Genomic DNA, 13798 nt, shown 5'->3' on the forward strand with positions numbered 1-13798 from the left:
GCTTAAGGGGCGGTTACTTACTATTAAAAACCAAATTATTTGGTGAATTACACAAATGAAAAAACTGAGAAAGCACATACTGTCCAACCACGGATTGCATGGGATTTTCAAAGGTCCAGCTAAGACAAATCTATGTGAATAAGGGGAAAAAGTAAAAATTTGATGCGCGTATTCCGCTCATTTAAATGACTCTGCTTCTGTAAAAGATGATGTCGGTAAAAAAAAATCATAGATTCGTCAATTTTCGGCTGTAAAATGGATGTTTGTCTTTCCATACAATCCGTGGTCAGACAGTATGTTTGAATTTTTATAATTTTTTCACAGAATCGTTTTTCACGAGCATTTGGTTAAAGCGAGAAAATATCAAGGTCCCTTCGCGCTTGCTAATAGCGAGTTCAACTGCACTCGCCTTTGAATATGTATTTTTACCCCATGAACTTTTCAAATGTAATGAAAATGTTACGAAGAATATTTGATTTTTAGTAAAAACTAATTCGATAATTCTGCTTTTTAAATTCAATTTTCTCTTTTGAAAGATAAAACTCCTTCTGTTTACAAAATTTCAATGAAGAAGAAGCACGTTCCTAATAATCTCATGAAAAAATCGAAAACTATTTTTGTTTACTTTATCTTTAAACTAGCAAAAATACCCGGCGTTGTCTGGGTCAGTAATAATTGTAAGAAACAATCGCTACTTTCTTTCGTTTTCTGTTTCAAGTGAAAGAACTCAAAACACACCGCTTTGACGTGATTAAAAATCGAGCTTCTTCCTTACCCATAAAAGTAAAATAGCAATACTTATAAAGAACCAACGAATATTCATTTAGAAACGAAAGCACGAATTTAAGCATATAAAAATTTGAAAAATTTCCAAAATATGAACTAACAGAAACAAAGATCACTAAAAAAACCGTGCGCTTGCTTCATTTAATGAAATAGTACACACACACACAAAAAGAAAAAAAAGGTCTATATATGTTTCCCTCAGGGTGCGAAAAGTAGAGTTTCCAAATGTTTAAATGACTTTAAACTCATGTTTGCTCCGGAGAAGCCTTGATTCAAAATTTTCATTATGATTACTTTTAATATTGCTGTTGTTAGGTAACGAATTTTTGTAACACTGGGTTTTACATTTAATCACATAGAATTAAGAAATTACATAGAGAGGCTCTGCTATACTAAGAAATTGAAGCCGGAAGTTGCACCGCTGTATTCCAAGATCCTTAGCTTCTTGCTAAGTATTTTAAGATACATCTTGATTCAAAACATTCCATTACTGAATCTCAATTGGTTGTTAATTTAAACTTAGATATTGTTGCAAGTTTATGAAGCACGTTTTTGAAATTGCATTAAAACATGAATTAAAATGCAAACCAATCCGCCAGCTACTTTATACGGTCTCTTTGCGAGATTGGTGAAAACTATATACTCGCGAAGCGATCACGTTATCATAACCCCGCTAACGTTTTTAAACTAAGTTTTTAATTAATAAATTATAGCCTAAGTTGTTCCCTGATAATGTAGCTATCTATGGTGAAAAAAATGGTTAAAATCCGTCCAGTAGTTTTCAAGTTTACCCCGGACATCCGGACAGAAGTAGCCCTTTAGGTATAAAGATGAAGATGCAATTCCTAAGAAAGCAATAAATGTCATGCTTGCTCCAGAGAGGCCTTGATTCAAAATTTACATTATGATTACTTTTAATATTGCTGTTGTAAGGCAACGAATTTTCGAAATAATGGGTTTAATCTTTAATCATTTGATGTGGAAATTACATGACATTTACTGTTTTCGATCACGACGTTTTTAAACTAAGTTTTTAAGCAATAAATTATAGCCTGAGTTGTTCCCTGATAATGTAGCTATCTATGGTGAAAAAATGGGTAAAATCCGTCCAGTAGCTTTGAAGATTACCCCGGACATCCGGACAGAAGTAGTCCTTTATGTATAAAGATGAAGGAAAAAAATTGAGAGATTCGTTTAGAGGAAAAAAACACTAAAACGATACCCCCCCCCCCCAAAAAAAAAAATATGCGCCAAATCTGGCACTCCCTACGGACTTTTTAGGGTTGCTGTTTCTTATTTTAGTGTTGCCAATTTAGGTTTTTTCTGCTTTTAAGTTTTTGCTGTTGCCAAATTTAGTATTTTCCCGTATTTTGTACCATTTTTTGAGTTTTTTTTTTTTTTTTTAATGTTTGTGGCATTTAATTTTTGGATTTCATATATGTTTTAGCGCCATTTCATTCTTTCGCCATTTCTTTGTGAAGTGATCAAGCAGATTTCTGACTTGATGTATTTTGCTGCAAATCTGGTTGTATTTTCCAATATTTTTTTTTTCTTATTTTTATCTTTTAGTTTTCAATATGCCTACTGTATATAGTGTTGTTGAAAAGTTTCGGGGAATTTTGAGCCGGAAAATTTATACTTATTCTTCATTTTTGTCGGGTAGGCCGACAGTTGGAAGGCCAGGTATTGTTAATTGTTTATTTGTGCATCATTTGGGTTAGGATATGCAGATGTTAATTGATTTTTTGATGGAGGTTGGATTGTTGAAGGCTGCAGTGTGTAAGAAATGTAACAGGTATGTAGGGGACATAACACTTTTTGTTACAATGTGAGTGGCAACATTCAATAAAAAAAAAATGCGAGTTATTGAAAATGGTTGTAGACGTTTTTCCATAAAAATGGCAGCCGCTGGGAATAGAATAAAAGTGTTGTAATGCAAAAGTTGACTTTGTTTTTTTTGCGTATTAAGTTTTTATATTATGTAAAGAAATACTAGCGGCCACATTTTTTGGTGACCCGGACTTTCTTTTAATATGATGTCAAGTTCTGAAAAAAATGAAAACTCGAAGACTGAAAGCCAGTCAGATAGCGGTAAGTCTTCCGAAGCTATGAAGGTGAGCATAAAAATTCCCCCATTTTGGACTGAAAAACCTGAAATTTGGTTTTTTCAAATAGAAGCGCAGTTCCAAATTAATAATATAACAAATGAAGCAACTAAATTTAATTACATCGTTTCGCAGATAGAGCCGAAATATTTAGAAACTATATGGGACATTATCGCTGATAAATCCGAGAATAAATATTCACTTACAAAAGAACGTTTATTAAATTTATTCAAAGAAAGCGAAAGCAAACGATTGAAACGTCTTTTTGCTGGCGTGGAAATCGGTGACTTAAAACCAAGTCATCTGTTGCATAAAATGAAATCTTTGGCGACTAATGACATTTCTGAGACTGTAATGAAAACATTATGGATGGAAAAACTTCCGCATCATATTAAGCATATATTGGCGGTTAGTGATGAAAATATCGATAAATTGGCGATTATGGCTGATAAGATTATTGACATTCATCCACAGACTGAATTATACGAAGCCCATTCAAGTGAAAATAAGGACTCTGGCGCGTCGCCAAATACTGTTTCGCTATTATTAGAAAAGGTATCTCTGTTATAACGGCGGATTGAAGAGTTGCATTTTCATCGCCAAGCAAATGAAAGAAGCCGTAGTACAGAAAGAAATAACCGATCATTTTCAAGAGACAGAAGTAGAAGTCGGAAGCGTTATAACCCAAAAGGAAAATTGTGCTACTATCACTTTACTTTTGGATCAAGATGCTTTCTGGAAAAATGTAAACCACCATGTAACTGGAAAAACCAGGAAAACTCCCATGCGCAGCAGAATCAGAATTAACGGCCAATTCTGCTGCTGAAGATTTTGGAAACTGCCGTGAATTCACTTATAGACTTTTTGTAATTGATAAAAGAACTGGTTTAAAATTTCTTGTCGACAGTGGAGCGGATGTCAGTCTGCTTCCAGCGACGTCTAGTGACAAAGTAAGTAGTGACTTTAAACTTTATGCCGCGAATGGTACTGAAATTCCATGTTTCGGACACAAGATTTTAACACTAGATTATGTCTTCGCCGTGATTTCCAATGGCCGTTCATCATTGCCAAAGTTAGTAAAGGTATTTTAGGTGCAGATTTTTTGAACAGGTTTAATTTATTGATTGATATTAAAAACAAAAAACTAGTTGATGGTGTAACTAAACTAAGCATTATTGGTGAAATTACGTCGTCCGTTGATGAATCAAATGTAAGCACTTTAAACAAAAATAATATTTTTTCTGAAATCTTGGCGCAATTTCCGGAAATTACAAAACCTAATCTACTAACATGTAATACAAAGCACAATGTTGAACACCATATAATTACGAATGGCAGGCCGGTTTATTCAAAAGCAAGACAGTTGGATCCGAAAAGATTGGAAATAGCAAAGCAGGAATTTAACTTTATGCTTGAAAATAATATTATAAGACCTTCAAAATCACCGTGGGCTAGTCCACTTCATTTAGTTACCAAAACGGACGGTACTTTGAGACCATGCGGAGATTATCGCCGCCTAAATGATATTACAGTACCGGATCGTTACCCTTTGCCTAGAATTGAAGATTTTCAGCACATTTTAAAGGACAAAAAGATGTTTTCAAAACTTGATTTACTTAAGGCCTATTACCAAATTCCAATTGCAGAAGAAGATAAACAAAAAACAGCAATAATAACACCATTTGGACTTTTCGAATTTAACGTTATGAGTTTCGGTTTGCGCAATTGTCCTTCCACCTTTCAAAGATTTATTAATGAAGTTTTCTTTGGACTAAATTTTACTTTTCCATATTTGGATGACATACTGATAGCGTCTGAATCTGAAGATCAGCATAAGAAACATCTTATGGAAGTATTTAAGAGACTTCAAGAATATGGTTTACGCATAAATCTATCCAAATCGGTTATGGGAGTCAACAAACTCGAATTTTTAGGATACTTGATAACACCAAGTGGTTCAAAACCTCTTCCAGAAAAAGTGCAAGTCATCACAAATTATAAACTTCCTGAAACTATTCACGAACTTCGTCAATTTTTGGGAATGATTAACTTCTATAGAAGATATTTAAAAGATGCAGCTAAAACTCAAGTTCCATTAAATGAATATTTGAAATGCTCTACGAAGAAGGATCGAAGGAAAATTGAATGGACAGAGGAAGCAAAGAAGTCTTTTGAAAAATGTAAGCAAGATTTAGCCAATGCTGCCTTACTATCCTATCCCAATCCCGATCTACCATTAGCTGTACATGCAGATGCCTCTGATTTTGCAGTTGGGTCTGTTTTGCAGCAGTACGTAGACGGAAATTGGAAACCAATAGCCTTTTACTCCAAAAAATTAAACGAAGCGCAAAAAGTTTACAGTACTTATGATAGGGAACTCTTAAGCGTGTATCAAGCAATTTAAATACATGTTAGAAGGTAGAGTGTTTACGATCTATACGGACCACAAGCCTTTAACATTTGCTTTTAAACAAAACAATAACAAAGCCTCTCCCAGACAACTAAGACAGTTGCAGTACATCTCACAATTCTCTACAGATATACAACATATACATAGTCAAGACAACGTGGTAGCAGACAGGCTATCTAGAATTGAGAGCATCGATTCCACTGTACTTGATTTCGACCAAATAGCAGATGCCCAAATCAATGATGAAGAACTGCAACATTTGAAGTTACACTCTAAATCACTGCATTTTAAACAACATCAATTGCCATCAGGGAAGTTTTTGTATTGCGATACTTCTACATCTGATATCAGACCATTCATACCTAAAATCTTCCGGATAAAAATTTTCAACATAATTCATGGCTTAACGCACCCTGGAATTCGCAGCACTGTAAAGGAAATTACTAAAAGGTTCGTTTGGCAAGGTATAAATAAAGATATCAAACAATGGGCTCAAAATTGTATTGAGTGCCAGAAAAATAAAGTAATTAAACATACCAAAACAGAATATTCAAAATTTCAAGCTCCAGACGAAAGATTTAGCGTCGTTCACATAGACTTAATTGGACCTTATTCACCTTCCAACGGATACACATACTGTTTAACATGCATTGATAGGTTTACCTCTTGGATGGAAGTTGTCCCTTTATCATCTATCACAGCAGAAAGTATAGCAAGAGCTTTCTATGAGAATTGGATTACCCGTTTTGGTGTACCTTCCCGCGTTACTACGGACAAAGGTCGGCAATTTACTTCAGAATTATTTAAAAATTTGGCTTCCCTATGTGGTGTGAAATTAAAACGTACAACTCCATACCATCCGCAAAGCAACGGGAAAATTGAACGCTTACACCGCACTTTAAAAACGGTTATTAGATGTCATAACTCTCTTCGTTGGACAGAAACCATACCAACAGTTCTTATGGGTTTGCGAGCTGCTCTGCATGAGGACTGTCAATTTACTATAGCTGAAATGGTCTATGGGAAAACAATCAAATTACCTGGAGAATTTTTTGAAGACTCAAACTTACCAATACCTAATGATGATGATTTTGTAAGCAATCTCCGTAACCAGATGTCTCTCCTAAAGCCCTACGAAACCAAATCCAAATGCAAACAGAAAATATTCATCCCCAAAGATTTGTACACATGCTCGCATGTGTTTCTGCGGGTAGACAGAGTTAAAAAACCATTGGAGCCCCCATATGAAGGACCCTTTTTGGTACTGCAAAGAACACCAAAATATTTTCTTCTATCAATTAAAAACAACCAAGTCAATATCTCCGTGGATAGATTAAAACCAGCGTATGTGTTACAACCTGATGAAATTCTAACACCAACTTCAGAAAGTTATCATGCATCTGTGCCAACGGAACCCACAATTGTGCCAAATAAGCCCATATCTATGCCAACTAAGTCTACATCTGTGCCAACTCAGCAAACATCTGTGACAAACCAGCAACTACAGCCTAAAAATACAACACGCTGTGGAAGAGAAGTGAAACTTCCTGTTCGTTTCAAGGACAATGTCAAATTTTCTTGAAATTCACTTTCATGTTTACTCAAAAATTTTATTTTAGTGTGTTTATTTTGTGTACATAGTTTGAATTTGTATATATTGTATCACTGTTATTTGTATATATATAGATATATATGAAATTTTTCTCCCATGTTTTCAGAGAAACGTAACTCTGTTACTGGTAGGGGAGTGATGTAGGGGACATAACACTTTTTGTTACAATGTGAGTGGCAACATTCAATAAAAAAAATGCGAGTTATTGAAAATGGTTGTAGACGTTTTTCCATAAAAATGGCAGCCGCTGGGAATAGAATAAAAGTGTTGTAATGCAAAAGTTGACTTTGTTTTTTTTGCGTATTAAGTTTTTATATTATGTAAAGAAATACTAGCGGCCACAGGTATTTTGCTTGGCGAGAAAAAAAAGTCGCCAATTTTCCGATTTGGCGGGGTATATCAAAGTAGTTCCTTAGAAATATATACTGTCGTGAGGAGGTAAAAGGCAGTATCAGCAAATATTTAATTTTTCTTTCATGCTTTTTTTTTTGTTATCTGTTGTTCTTTAACTTTAGTATAAAAGCTGGCTTATTTGGCTTCCGCTGAAAAAAAGCACAAAAAAGAGTCAAATCCCAACGTTTCTCTAGTGTTCACGTTTCTCAATATCTCAAACTTTTACTTCTGCAAATACTGCCTTTTACCTTCCCACATAAATGAAATCATAATTTATAGTTATTAATATTTATAAGCAGTCTAACGCCTTTAAAAAATGATTTTTTTAAGGAGAAAAGAATGAACTTTTTGACAAGAAAGCAATTGTGGTCGATAAATTTTCATTTGAGTGTCGCTTCGCATCATAACCTCCCTAATTGAGTAGCCATTTTAATAGTATTCAAATTCTAAATTAGAAAAGAAAAAAATACTGAAATTGTCATTAGAATTAGAATAAGAACATCACTGTCTGAAAATCCCTGATGCAATAAGGGTAAAAGTTTCAAATAACCTCGTATGGTCCTCTAAAAACCCTCGTCTGGACCAGTTTCGAAAATAGTGATCAGATATGTCACACTAACATCCATAAAATAATAAAATTAAAGTAATAAAAAAAGGACATCGTCTCGCCAATTAATTTAGGACATCAGTCTCGCAAAATCCTTATCACCGTGATCAATATTCAAAAATAGACCTAAAAATACCTGTAGAAATCTTAATTATATTGAAGGCATCTGGTCTAACACAATTAAACCTAAAAACAATAATTGACTACGGGTCTCCCAAAAGCAAATACAAAAATAAAAACTAGGAAAACGTAATCAAAGGGATAATTATTAAAAACTAGAAAGTAATTCGTCATGGTATGAGGGGCGCAATTTGCCTTTTAATCAAAGAGTTTGGCAGTCAAACTTGACGCGTTACAAAAAAAAAAAAATCTAGACCTCAAAACCAGACTAACCTAAGGTAAATTTTCACTACTTTGCAGGAGAGCATAAAAACGGTTGTTTACAGTACACGAAGGTCGGAACTAGTGCTCTTAAAACATTGGTAAATAAATTCAAAAGGTTAATATTTTTTATGAATATAATTAACGTCGTTATGGCTCATTGCGGAATAGGATTCTACATGCAATGCAGTAATAACATGAAAACAGCAATTTTTGGACGCGTTAGTGTGTCTCTAAAGTAGATATATACGAGAGAGAAAGCGTAAAACATATACAGAATTCTATTATACGAAGTTAAATAACTATTATGTTCATGAAACCATGAACATAATAGTTAATTATGTTTATGTCAGTTTACAAATATTTGTGGTTATTCCAGTTTTAGTCTCTAGTGAGAAAAAACTGCTGTGTTGTCGAGAGGTTATATAAAGTATTCAAGAATTATTTCTTCGAAAGTTATGTTGTCTGCTATAGTTAATATGTAAGTAACACTTATTAATAAAACAATGTTGCTACATTTTACTATTAAATTTTAATTTTTGATTTATACTACTGTTTGACAGTGCCAAAATCGTTTTTTTTTAAGATTGGGCAAGGCTTCAGGCACATTCCCTAGAAAATGTAGGGAAATAAAAGCATTACTACTCCCATCCTTACGTTTCTAGAAAGCTATTGCAAATTTAACAGGTGTTTCTAAGTCAGTATTTGAACACATCAAAAGCTCAAAATTGACCAAAACAAGTCACTGAAAGAAGATCGCGTAGACAAATGTGACAGAAAACGCATTACTGCTCCTTGTATCGAGCCGTAGAATCAGAGATATTTGCTTTTCAGCTATTTACCACTCTCTGAAAAACATTCTTGATGGAACAACTCCCCCATCTGGAGTCGCACGCGGCTTGAGGGCACTGGTAAAAGAAACTTTTTTTCGACCAAAATGCTAAAAGCGGAGTCGTCGGAGAAACGTGCCTATAAAACATTAAACTAATCAAAATAATAACATTATTTGTTAATAGCACTACTTACAAATTGTACTTGTTACGATTCCAGTCCTCAACAGTCTTTTTTTTTTTTTTTTTTGGTTGTTTTGCCCACTGTATAAGCTTTTTCTCATCCTCGATGCGGAGCGGTTTTTTTTACTCTTCGACCCATCGCTTCAAGACAGTAATGGTGGAAACTTCAACGGCCTGTTCATTCAATAGTAAGAAGGACTATTGTCCGTTCGCGATTTTTGAGGAAGATATCACTATCTGTGGCCGGTACGAGCGTTGATGATGTGCTTTCTGTCACATTTTCCTAAGTGACCCACTTCCAGTAGCATGTTTCGATAAATTTTGATACATCCAACTATTGACCTAAAAACGCCTGTTATATTTGCAATAAATCTCTGTAATTTTATTTCTATAGTTGAGGAAAATCGAACTTGGCAACGTTGAGAAGGCTATGTACATCCCAATCACAGCATAATGACGCAACTAGGCTACGTTCGCTCTAATTGGGTGAGATTCTACTAGGCTTGACCTACCGTCATCGAATTTCTTAAAATTGTTACCATAGATAAGGAGTAAAAGTTGTAAATAAAACGTGAAAGTAAGAATTTCTACCTCTTTCACGTGAACTAATCAAGCCTGCCGGAGTTTCCGGAGATTATTGTCATAAATGAAGAGCAAAAGCAGTAAATAAAACGCCAAAGTAAGGTTGTCTACCTTTTTCCGGTCCTTAAGCAGGCTTGCCAGAGGCTAAAAAGTCCCCAAAAACGAGTTATTTACCCTCATCAAATTTCCAAAAATTGTAGTCGTAAATGAAGATTAAAAGCTGTAAAGAAAACATTAAAGTAAGGTTTCCAACCTGTTGCGTGTGAACTAATCAAGGATGCCAGAGGCTAAAAGGTGCCCAAAAATGAATAATTTACCCTCATCGAGTTTTCAGAAATTTGTTGTGATAAATAAAGAGTAAAAGCTGTAAAGAAAACGTTAAAGTAAGGCTGCTTATCTCTTTCAACTCCCTAACCAGGGTTCTCAGGAGCTGAAAGGTACCCAAGAAATGAGTAATTTACCCTCATAGAGTTTACACATATGTCATATAAAGAAATGTAAGCAAAATTATTACAAAACAAACTGTGCAGGGCTGCCTAAGCAAAAATGTTCCAATCATAGGGTTGCCGTTGTTCAAAGTTTCAATATTGACACTTCCCAAATTGCTTTCGTAATGAGCGCTTACATTACAAGATGCCTATGCTCTAAACTTCAGCTTTCTAAACTTAGCAATTGTTGCTGTTCGTTAATAGGTAAGTCAGGACTAGCTACTTATATTAGCTTGAAGGAATAATCTGAATGGAAAGAAAAGTGTATTTACTAATCATGAAGGGGTAAGAAAAATGGAACAATAATATAAAAACACTTCCTACAATTACCAACAGGTGGCTCTGCAGTCTTCAAAGGACAGCGCTATAAGTCCACTATTAATCTAGAATAAAAATTTAAGCAGCTGTCATATCCGCTTGATTCTTATTTTTTGACGAATTAAGGATAACATGTATCTGTAAATATTTGGTTACTTCACAACGGTACCTACACCTGTAGCAAACATACGTACTTCCTTAGCTGTAGGAAAAAGGGTGCACTTATGTAACTTTACGTACAAAATGGAACCTCACGCTTTCCTGGGACAGTACAAGACTTGTCAAATCAGCATGTTACTAATGATAGGATAATAAACCGTTATTTCCATATGATGTGACCTCCTCGAACCCCTAATTGGACGCTATGCGATTTTGGCTATGAGTATATTTAATTTAAATGTGAATCGACGATCCCATATGATGATCTAAAAGATCCCATAGCCCCAACACGTGCAAAACATCTTTTCTGATGCATTACATTCCGCAAATGAGAAAGATGCGCATAGCCTTGATTGTGTCCTCCAGCTTGATGGACTGGGCATCGCCATGCTCAAGTGTCGAATCCATCTGTGAAGTTTTTCAATAAACTAGGTGTTCCATCTAGTTTTGCGTTTTAATTCTCTGTTCTTGCACTGCTCATTACATGCTCAAAAACGCCACCTGTCGGTGAAAGTTACAACTAATTTTTTATTGTTCTATTCTTCTTCTCCTTTTTCTAATTTTTAAGGGCACAAGTCTTTGCTTCATTCGGTTTCTCCTTCAAGCTACATACAGCTCCAAATAGAGATACTTATTTTATAACCACCCGGTATATAGAGATAATGGATTGGTTATCGTGTTGTAATCATTTTTCAAAAGTTAAATTTCTACCTTATCTAAACCAACTCAAAGCTCCTGCGCCCTTGTATACATATTTTAAGAAATAACGACAATAATGTAAGATAATACACAACGTTTACTCAATTTACGTGGTTTTGCTAAAATTGTAAGATAAACTGTTTTTTACATTTCTCAAATTTTTCATTTAAGTTGATAGTTTTTTCCAGTATAATATGTGACACGATACTCATCTCAGTAAGAGTATCATTACTATATTTAAAAAGATTTCCATTGCTGACAAAATTGGTGATTTTATTACTGACACCGTTATATGTTTTGAGTCTTGCTGAAGCAATAAAAGTTACAAGACCACACACACAAAAAAGACATATTAATACATGGAAGTAATGCTTTGATAATAGAGATTTTGAAGCGGTCGCCGAAGTAGGGCAGTAATGTATTTATTCTGACGCACCTAAAACATTGGCGTAAATTGGAAAATTGGTTTAAGTTTCAGCTGTTGAAATATTCCAAAGATCGGCAACACGTATAAACAACAGAAAGCTATTTTAAATAAAGTAAACCTTTGACATAGAAAGGAGAATGAGGCGAAAAGTCTTTTAAGTAGAACATGTATATAACTCTTCAAATGCATGAGAATTACACTCTGACAAATTTGAACCTTACTTATGAAATTTTTTATTGTATTTTGTCAGCAACAAACATTTTATGGTTGGAAAGCTTTTAGCAGCTCTTTATCTCCAAAATATTTTGGCATTTGTGACTTATTCGCTTTCCTACGCCAGCTCATTAGATGATATATGATACCCAGTTGAAGGCACTGATTTTAAAATGTTTGAAATCTCTTAGTAAAAGTTGCCCAAATTCAGTATCATTTACCGTTTAATGCAGCAAGTGTTAGTAAAGGCGGCGACTCCGAAAAACGATCGCTATCACGTATTCCACGTAACTGTTGAAATACAAATTGGCAAAGTTGCGGCAACGTAGCCGATGGGTGAGATTGGCGATAAAATTATGGAGCTGTTTTATTAATGTTTTATTTAGTTAACAATTGTTTTAATTTAAAATTCAAAAATCTGAATTTTTTGGAAGCTAGTGTTTGCTGCAAACGATCTTTTTTGAGCAATACCCATTTTTTGTTCATTAGTTAGGCGTTATCAATTCCTCTAGTATCATCCGTCTGGCAACATTTCTATTGATAATTTTGCTCCTTATAGTTTAATTTTACATTTGAATGAAATTCTTACTTTTTATAAAGGGAGTTGAATAAAGACTGGACAGTAGAGTGGTCCTTAAAAATGAACTTTTGAAAGTTCAATGGGCCAGCCTCTCATTTTTGTTTTCGACATAAAACAATTTCAGAGCAAAAAATGTATTTTGGGGGTCGCTACCAAGTTTCAAAGTTGTGAAAATTCAGCATTTTTTCCCAAAATTCAAACGAACTTTACTGTAAATTTTAAAAAATGCATAAATAAAATCCAATACCACTTTTATACAGGAAGTCTACCTCATCCTTGTACAATGAGTCAAATTCAAGGTTAATGCTTTGGTATGAGATTTTACAACCATATGTTTAGAGAGCAAGACTGGTGAATTTTCTTTTCTTTCATTGAGGAATAATACTAATAATGTCGCCAATGTTTTTTTTTTTTTTTCAGACTGGAACCAGTTGACTGTACGAAAAGCAAAAACGATTACAATGCTATATCTATCAAACGCCATTATTTTTGTTTTTTTTTTCTTTCTTATTTCTTTTCCTTTTTATTTTTTGTATTTGTGCGAAAAATAACGTAACAAAAGCAATGTGTTTTGAAATTGACTCACACAGATGAATATATTAGACTGCAGTCTGCTACAGTACGGAGTTGAATATATTTCTCTGAAAGTGGATTGCTAATATTTCATTTTTAATTTAGTGTAGACGTAATCAAAGGTTGTTTCAAAATTGTTAGTCAAAAGGTTTAAAATTTTATTATAAAAATAATACCAGTGTTTTAGCATACAGGAATTGACACTGTTTTTAATGGCATCAAATAGCAAAACGCTAGTTTCAACAAGAAAACCTACAGATATTTCACTTGTTGGTCAAATGTCAGCATCACTGTGCCAAACAAAACTGCCATCTAAAAGAGAAGTTCTCAGCGTTTTTTTTCCATTATAAAACTGCCTTAAATCTAAGACGGGAAGACCGGGGCTAGTTGTTACACGGGGTAAGTTGTTGCTGTCGAATTTAAAAATAACCGCCAGGAGAAACCGACTTTCT

Source organism: Uloborus diversus, chromosome 1 (assembly GCF_026930045.1).
Source record: "Uloborus diversus isolate 005 chromosome 1, Udiv.v.3.1, whole genome shotgun sequence".
Classification (NCBI taxonomy): Eukaryota; Metazoa; Arthropoda; class Arachnida; order Araneae; family Uloboridae; genus Uloborus; species Uloborus diversus.